General features: G+C 46.5%; 1 long non-coding RNA gene across 1 annotated transcript; it reads left to right on the forward strand.

Moving 5' to 3' along the window:
* Positions 1-943: 943 nt before the first annotated feature.
* LOC114103257 (uncharacterized) lies at positions 944-1348 on the forward strand. The gene is made up of 2 exons (XR_003584640.2): positions 944-1094; positions 1216-1348. It is a non-coding gene; the product is annotated as an uncharacterized lncRNA (long non-coding RNA).
* Positions 1349-8644: the final 7296 nt, after the last annotated feature.

Raw genomic sequence — 8644 nt, forward strand, 5'->3', positions numbered from 1 at the left:
AACTGTGCAGCATGCACCAGGCCTTGGGTTCAGTCATCAGCTCTAAAGGGAGGAAGAAATAAATGAAAGAATGAGTCAAAGAAAGATAAAAAGAATGAAAGGTAGGAAGAAATGAAGGAAGAAAGAAAGGAAGGGAGGGAAGAGAAAAAAAGAAAGGTTTCTGAAAACTAAAAGAAGAAAAACATGAAGAATTTGTCCTGCTTTATTCCTGGAAAACTTGCTAGAAGACCTGATGCAAGACAAGATGTTTAGAGACACTGCAGCCCTCTTGAGGACATGAGGCATTACTAAGAATTAAAAGGCCCTGTGGTAATACTGGAAAAGCAGAGATATGTAAGGATTCAGAATATTTGCTGTTTTTACCGAGATGCTGGACCAGCCCTACATTCTCTTGTTTGTAAAATTATTCTTCTCCTAAAAGACAGTTAAGAGGAAGAGCCTGGCTGGCCTTAGACTTGCTGGTCTGGAGAAGACGGGCACCATGATGGATGAGTGTGCTCTGTAGGTCTCTGAGGCAGGGAGGGCTGGGTCCATGCATGGGTCCCTCATTCCCTGCCTCTTACCAATGCTGTGCCAATGCCCAGAAACCCCAAATCCTCAGTGAGTTTATACATCTTCCTCTCTTTCTGTCTTGATTTCTGTTTTTACTTCCAAAGCATAAACTATCCCCTTGCTTCTGTAATGTCCCCTCCTCCTCCAAAGGTCACCAACACAGAACTGTGCTTAGGACACAAGGACAGCGTGTCCTGAACCAGATACTGACTACAGATCACCCCTCACAGCTCAGGGGGCTGACTGTGTCCTGTGGCCCCAGGGAACTATGTTACCCCCAAGCAAATCTGAGCTGCCCTGGTCTGACCTGGGACACCTGGACACACTGATCCTGTGTTGATTCACCAGGAGGAGCCTCCCTGCAGCTGTGCCCAGCCTGCCCAGCCCTGCTGATTTGCATGTGCCCACAGCACAGCCCACTGCCCTGAGGACTTCTTAAGAGGCTGCTCACACCCTGTGCAGGAGTCAGTCCCTGTCAGGACACAGCATGGCCATGAGGGCCCCTGCTCAGTTCCTGGGGCTCCTGCTGCTCTGCCTCCCAGGTAAGGAGGGACAGTACTGGGGATTTACTAATCACAGTGTGATCAGTGCTGCTGGCTAATCAGGAAAGTCCTCTTGGAACATAAAGCTCATAAGAATATTTCTTTTTGTTTCCAATGGCAGGTGTCAGATGTGATATCATGATTACCCAGTCTCCATCCTCCTTGCCTGTGTCTCGTGGAGACAGAGTCACCATCACCTGCAGGGCCAGTCAGGGCATTAGCAATCATTTACACTGGTATCAGCAGAAACCAGGGCAAGCTCCTAAACTCCTCATCAGATATGCAAGCACTTTGCAATCTGGGGTCCCCTCAAGGTTCAGTGGCAGTGGATCTGGGACAGATTTCACTCTCACCATCAGCAGCCTGGAGCCTGAAGATGTTGCTGATTATTACTGTCAACAAAGTAACAGTTACCCTCCCACAGTGACACAGGCCATGACAAAAACCTCCCAGAGAGCAGAAGTGTGAGGCTGGGCTTCCCCAGCTGCTCCTCCTGCTGTCTCCACCTGCTGAGGGCACTGCTCAGAGACACCAGGGTCCCAGGGCCACAGGGAGGGTTTGTAGAAGGATCCAGGGTGGCTCCTCTGCACCCTGAAGCTTTCCTTCAGCTCAGCCCCAGCAGGTGACCATGATAATGGCTCATTGACAGCCCTTTCCATGTATTCCACACAGGAATATTTTAAGTCTTTGATTTTTAGTGTAGTTTAAGTTCCCAGCGTAACTGGGTGAAGTACAGAGTTCTCCTGTGTCCACCCTGCTCCCACACCCCTCCATCACCACCCCAGACTCTGTTGCTTCTATTACAATTCATCAACCTCTGCCCATATCTATAGGTCACACTAGGGTCACTTTGTGCATTCTGTGGAAGTAGACAACTGGGCAGTGTCATGTGTCCTACAGTATGGCCTGGCACAATGAACGTCCCACCCTCACACTGTCTGAGCTCCAGCTGCTCCTCACCCCAGCCTCTCTGCTGCAGATGTTCATGATTTTCCATCCTGTAGTTTCACCTGGACTGAGTGACACAGGCCTGGAATTTACAGAAAGTAAGACATTCAGACTGGCTCTCACCTGAGTGCTTTGCACGTAAGTTTCCTTCCTTCATGGATTTTCATTATATGATAGCTATTTTCTATTTTTCCCTCCTTTTTAATTTTTTCTTCAAACTTGGTCCTTAATACAGGCATGTGCAACCACTTAGCTATATTCACAGTACTTTTTTTTTGGTTTGTTTGTTTGGTTTAGTTTGGTGGGTTTTTTTGTTGTTGTTTGTTTTTGTTTTGTTTGTGTTCTGTTTTGTTTTGAGACAGGATCTCTCTAAGTTATTAGGTTCAGGCTAAATTGTTGAACCTGGCCATAAACTTGTGCTCCTCCTGCCTCAGTTCCAGTTACTGGGATTATAGGCAAGAATCACTACAGACTTCTCGATAGCTGTGTTCTTTTCAGTGCTGAGTACAACTCTACTTCTGGCTCTTGGACAGTATTGATCCATTCCCTAGTGAAGGGCAGGCTTGTGTCCTCCAAGTTTTCAATGCTGAACACAGTTCCTATAAGTTTTCATTTGTAGATTTTTATTTATTTTTAGATGTGTACGTTCACCATCTTTAGTTTCATAGCAGAATGCCTAGTGTTATCAGAATCTGTCACACTGTCTTGTACGTCCTGTCTTCATCTTGGAGACAGCTTGTGGACACTCTCCAGAACACTCAGCTGCTGGGAGTGGCTTGTGACTGCAGCCAGGACCAGCTTAGCATCAGGGATGGGGCCTTGGATCCCCTCCTGCTGCCTGTGGGCTGCTCCCTCCTAGACTTGGCCATCCCTCAAGGGGGCTGTTTTCTCATGTGTTTTAATTTGCATTTCCCTGGTGACCTGTGATGTCACAGTGATGTTTGGACAGATGTCCATAATGTGCAGTGGTCAGTCCAGCTGTCAAATGCTTGTCATCTCTTCCTCCTTTGTGGTCCTTCTTCATCCTGTGTTCCAAGGTCCATGTTCCTATCACATATTATTTCTTTATAGAGCACTTTTCCCCCACTTTGGGGTTAGCTATGTATTATTCTCTTTCTTTTTCTACATTGAGGGGCTCTTGATTTTACCTTGATTTCTGAAGTACTTTTCCCTGGATCTAGAGCTCTAGGTCAACAGAATTGTCTTTCAGTCCATGGTCAGCTTACCCCATTGCTCTGGGCCTAGGTGGGCAGAACTTCAGGACAGAAGGGTGTGGGGGAGGATAGCTGCTTCACACTTGGTGGCCAGGAAGTGCAAGGAGAGAGGGGAAGGGGCCTCAGGGAAGATGCACCTTCCAGGGCTCATCCCTAGTGACTACCTCCTCCAGCCACACCCCCCTGCCCTCAGTCACCACCCAGTTAGTCCACTCAGGCCAGGAAGGACTGAATAACCTCAGTTCTCCTAGACTTGTCCTTTCACCTCTGAATATTCCTGCATTAACACAGTAGGTGTAGAGGGTCACCTGAAGTTGAAACCAAAGCACAGTCTACAGAAGCGCATATGCAATGACATCAGTATAACTGTTTTGATTCTAGCAGAAACTTTTTTTCTTAAAACAGTGACTCATGGTCTGGAACCAAATACCACACATGGCACATGATCTGAGGAAAGTACATCATGGAGCAGAAAACTAAGAAGTCCTCTCTGTGCCCTTTCCCTTCCCTCTTTCCATCACTAGCCTGACACAGCAAAGCTGCAGCCTTGCTGAGCCCTGTGTTTGCAGGGACAGGAATTAAATTATCCTCCCTATTTTTGTTTCTTCTGATTGTTTCGAATTTTACTCTATCTTCATTTGTGGACAGTTCTTATCTGCTTTTGACAAGTGTATATCTTCTCAGGATCACTTGGACTCTGATTTCTGTCTTCTCCCTCCATGCCCTGAATAAACCTGCTTTCAAGGAATTCATGCACAGATCTTTGACAAGAACACACATCTCTCCACACAGAGCTTGTGACCATACACTCTTCTTAAATATGGGCTTGATAAAATATATCAGAGCCACCCATCATTCTGACTACACTGTGGGGGAAGTCACCTTACCTGTGGCACATTATGATGCTAATGCATTCAGGTCAAAGCCTATACAGGCCCCCCTACCCCTTGGCATTAACCAATGAGGACAATCCAGGTGGTTCTCAGAGTGAGCTCACGATGAGGTGTAAATTAAAAGAGAAACTTGGTATGGACACCCGGTATCTGTACATGAATTATAACTTTGCTCTGAATCTGCTGATTCCCAGAGGTGTCATCTGCCTCTTAGAATAAAGTGTTTTCTATCTACTCTTTCACTTTTTCAAAATGATATTTGGCATAAAACCCTAACATTGAAAATACAAATTTGGATCTCAGTTTTGTTAATAATTTTCACAAATTAGTTTATAAAATTATATCACTTTTTAGTCATTTATTTTTCAGCATTTTTTTGCCCAGATTTTATCCCAAACATTGCAAAAAAAGATAAAAATAAAATGATATTTCTACACTGTGGCTTCTGATAGACACACTCACCAGTTATCTTCACAAAACAATTTCATACAGGAGAACATCACACTTATAGCCTAGAATTGTGCCAAGATTATTGAATTAAAATGTGAAAATTATCTGACTGAGAGGGAGCTTCTATAGGACACCAGGTGTGCATGTGTGTGAGCTCTGTGCACTGGATTGGAAGCATGATATTTTCAAGTTCTATTCCACATACTCTAGGTCCATGTAGAGAGCTTCCACACTCCCTTCAGGTCAAAACTCAAGGAAAGAGAGCTGTAATTAGTCACCTGATCCTGAGGCTGCTCCTAAGTCCCAACTGCCTTCCCAAGATTGACCCTTGCATGAAGCACCACCCTCCTGGGGTCTCTCCCTCCTCTATTTGGGGTACATTAAAACTTTATTGATATTTTACACACAAGCTATCTTTGTATCACTTCAAAAAATCATTTTTGCTCTTGTACCTTTCTTTTCCATTTCCAAATAGATATTTTTTTTCAACTACGAAAGTAAATGTACCTAAAGTTTAATAGAATTCACCTTTTTTTTTCAATATAAAACCCAGACATCCTCTGATGTTTGAGGGTATTCAGGTTCATGGCAGAGTTTTCTGGAATAAGTTACAGCCCTCACATGAGCTCAAGTGCACTTGAGCCAGTGTGTGATCTAGGCATTGATGTTCTTGTGGTTGTGGGGACCAAGCCATGAAGCCAACAGTGGCTGTAGGAGGGAAAGTGGGCAGAATCATTTCAACCCTGATGAATTACGTGTGGGTCTGCTATGGTGAGCGAGGTGTGGAGCGTGTGGCTCTTCCCCTCTGTGGATCCGGGAAGGCACAGGGGCTTCTGGAGATGCATCTGAGATGGGAGGTGGGATACCCATGACCAATAATAGACAGCAAAAGCAAAGACCACAAGGTGACCCTGGGAACAGCAGGGACCCCAACATCTCAGAATAATATTATTCATTGAAAAGCATACACATTTTTTTTTTACTTCTGCAGTGTGCAAAATCAACCAGGCCTACAGTAATCGATAACCTTTTCAAAATAATTCAAATAACAATCACTAGTTAATTGGCCACAGTCCCCAGCTAGACAAGCCAACATTAAAAATGCTGAAAAGGCATAAATGTGCATGATATTCCTTACTTATCATCCTCTTCTTCTCCCTTCAAAAGTGACTTTCTGATCTGTTTCTAGGGGCTGCACAAAAAATATGTTTTCTTCTTCAACTTGACCTCTGCAGGGGGTTCCTGTGTAGGTGACCTGGGACACCTTCCCTTCTCCCTCCTGTTTCTATGTCCTCTGTCCCTGTGTTAGTGGCTGGGATGAGTCACAGCTGTGATGTGCTGAACCTCCCCGACCCCAGGAGACTCCAGACTTCAGCCAGGGACCAAGCTTCTGACATATCCTCCCCTGCAGAGCCCCAGGGTCACCATTCAAGTGAGTCTATTCTTGATATAAAAATAATCCAATAAACCTGTTTTTGAATAAGAAAGAAAAATATAAGCCACTCTCATCTGGGCAAAGAACACACAAGTCACAGGTGAACCTGGAGCCCCAGGACTCCTACAGAAAAGGTGGGCATCTTAGCAGGGGTCCTCAGGGGGCCTGGTAGGTTCCTCCCTTGCTCAGCACCTGCTGAGGCTGAGGGTAGAAGCCCAGTGTCTGGTGGCATCTGGAGCTGAAGCACCTCTGGGACCTTTCCTGCTACTCCCCTGGGGCCCTGGGTGACCCCACCCAACTGCTGAGTGCTGGCCCTGGGCCTGAGAGCCCCTGGGAGCTGCTAAGGGTCTCACAGAGGCTCTGGAAGCAGTAGGTGGGTTGGTAGCTCCACACCAGGAGCCCACACTTTCTCAACCCTTATGCCTGCACTATGCAGGGTCCCTTAGGTCCCTTCTTTCTTTGACAAAACCACATCTTTGGCATCTCATGTTTGTCACACAGCCAAGACATCAACTGCCCAAGACCAGCATGGCTTATGAGTTCCTGATAAACTTATAATCCTTTGTCCTTAAGTAGAAAGACAATTTCTTGTGGAGAGTGGTCACTTGAGTTTCCTAGAGAATCTCACCTGGTAATAAAGGAAGAGAAACAATTTCATGAACTGGGGAGAAAATATCCATGGCCAAGACATTGGCACCCCAGATACAGATCCTGCCTATTAAGGCTCCCCAGACCTGTCACTAGAGAGCAGATGCACTCTTGACCATGACCTGTACAGGTGAGACAAACTGGGCTTGAATGGGCTGGTGGCAAGTTTAAGCTAAGAAGAAGGCAGCAAAAAACCACATAACAGGAACAATTTGGGGCATCAACGTAAGGACAGCTCTTGACCATAAGGGCTAAGCTTCCATGCTGAAAAATAGAGAGAGAGAGAGAGAGAGAGAGAGAGAGAGAGAGAGAGAGAGAGAGAGAGAGCTAGCTCACATTTTCTTTATTTTATAGGGGGACGTCAGAGGAAGGGAAAAGTTTTCAAAGGTTGGGTCTTGCTTCATGATGTCTTGGGGTCAACAGATTGACTGACATCTTGGCAGGTCCCACCCACCTCAGGTGTTGTGTGGGATCTTAGGCAGAGATAGAGGGGGAGGCGCACCTGCATCATGTAATCAATCCCTGACAGGGACTTTGCAGTGCCAAACCTGTACCCTTAGGAGGCTACTATGCACAACACAATCCACACACAGCCCATGGATAGCTCATGACAACACAGCAGAAAATAAGCCATCCAAGAAAACTGATCTAGAAGCCCTGGGACAGAAGGGATCCCGTCCCATGAGGGCCATTAAGGCTTGAGAGCTCTGCCCTACACTCAAGCCCACAGGGAGCTGGTCTGTGTCTCCCCAGATGCAAGCTCAGCTAGGGTTTCTTATCTACTTTGTAACTATAATAACCACAACCCTACACAGGTATTCATGGAGTGGAGTCAGAATGCAGGTCAGCAGAGGCCTAGGCTGGTGGGAGGACAAGGCCCTGCTCTGAGGGTGCCCCAGGTGAGCAATGAGGATTGACTGTCCTTATGAATTCAAAGAGGGGACAGAACACACTGAGAGCCCATTCAGTGATTGTGACCAGACCTGGAGGTGTCCAGAGAGGAGGGGACAGAAGTGGAAGAGAGAAGTGTTACAATTCCAGTGCAGTCCCCAGGATGTCCCCAGAGCCCTCATCAAGGGACAGGTCACTGTTCAGTGCAAAGGGGCCCAGGGTGGGCTGAGCTACATTTTCACTAAAGCTATGAAAGGAACTAAAACTTGCTTCTGAAATTACCTAACCTCTCCAGAAAGACACCTAGGAAAGAGCCTGTGTAGGCTTTGCCTGCTCTTCTCAGGACGGGAGGAACCATCACATGTCTAAGTGTGTCTTAGGGATACTGAGGCAGGAAGGGCAGAATCATACTGGGTTCCATCCTACCCTGGCCTCCTGGTACAGCAAAGCCAATTTCCACAGAAACTCAAACCAGAGAGTTTACAAATTGTAATTTCTTCCTGCCTTCAGTGCTCTTTTCATATCCTAAGCATGAATTGACCCTTTGTCTCTTAATTCCTTCCTGTTCTTATGATCACTAATAAAGAAATATCCATAGGAAACACAAGAAAAGCTTTTCCTGGATGTGAAGAAAGCAATAAGTCACTCTGCACAGGAGAGTATTCTGGTTGTGTCCTGTGTGTTCCAGGTGAATCATATTCTGCTCTGGCACACCTGTGCTGCTCTCAACTGAACTGGGACAATGGGCATCTGGCCTGTGCTGAGTGACATATGAGCCTGCCCTGTGGCTGTGCCCAGCCTGCCCATCCCTGCTGATTTGCATGTGCCCACAGCACAGCCCACTGCCCTGAGGGCTTCTTAAGAGGCTGCTTACACCCTGTGCAGGAGTCAGTCTCTGTCAGGACACAGCATGGCCATGAGGGTCCCTGCTCAGCTGCTGGGGCTCCTGCTGCCCTGCCTCCCTGGTAAGGAGGGACAGTCCTGGGGATTTACTAATCACCATGTGGTCAGTGCTGCCTGGTTACTCAGGGAAATCCTCTTATAACATCACTACTTACAAGGATATTTCTT

The sequence above is a fragment of the Marmota flaviventris genome, chromosome 14 (assembly GCF_047511675.1).
Source record: "Marmota flaviventris isolate mMarFla1 chromosome 14, mMarFla1.hap1, whole genome shotgun sequence".
In the NCBI taxonomy this organism is placed as follows: Eukaryota; Metazoa; Chordata; class Mammalia; order Rodentia; family Sciuridae; genus Marmota; species Marmota flaviventris.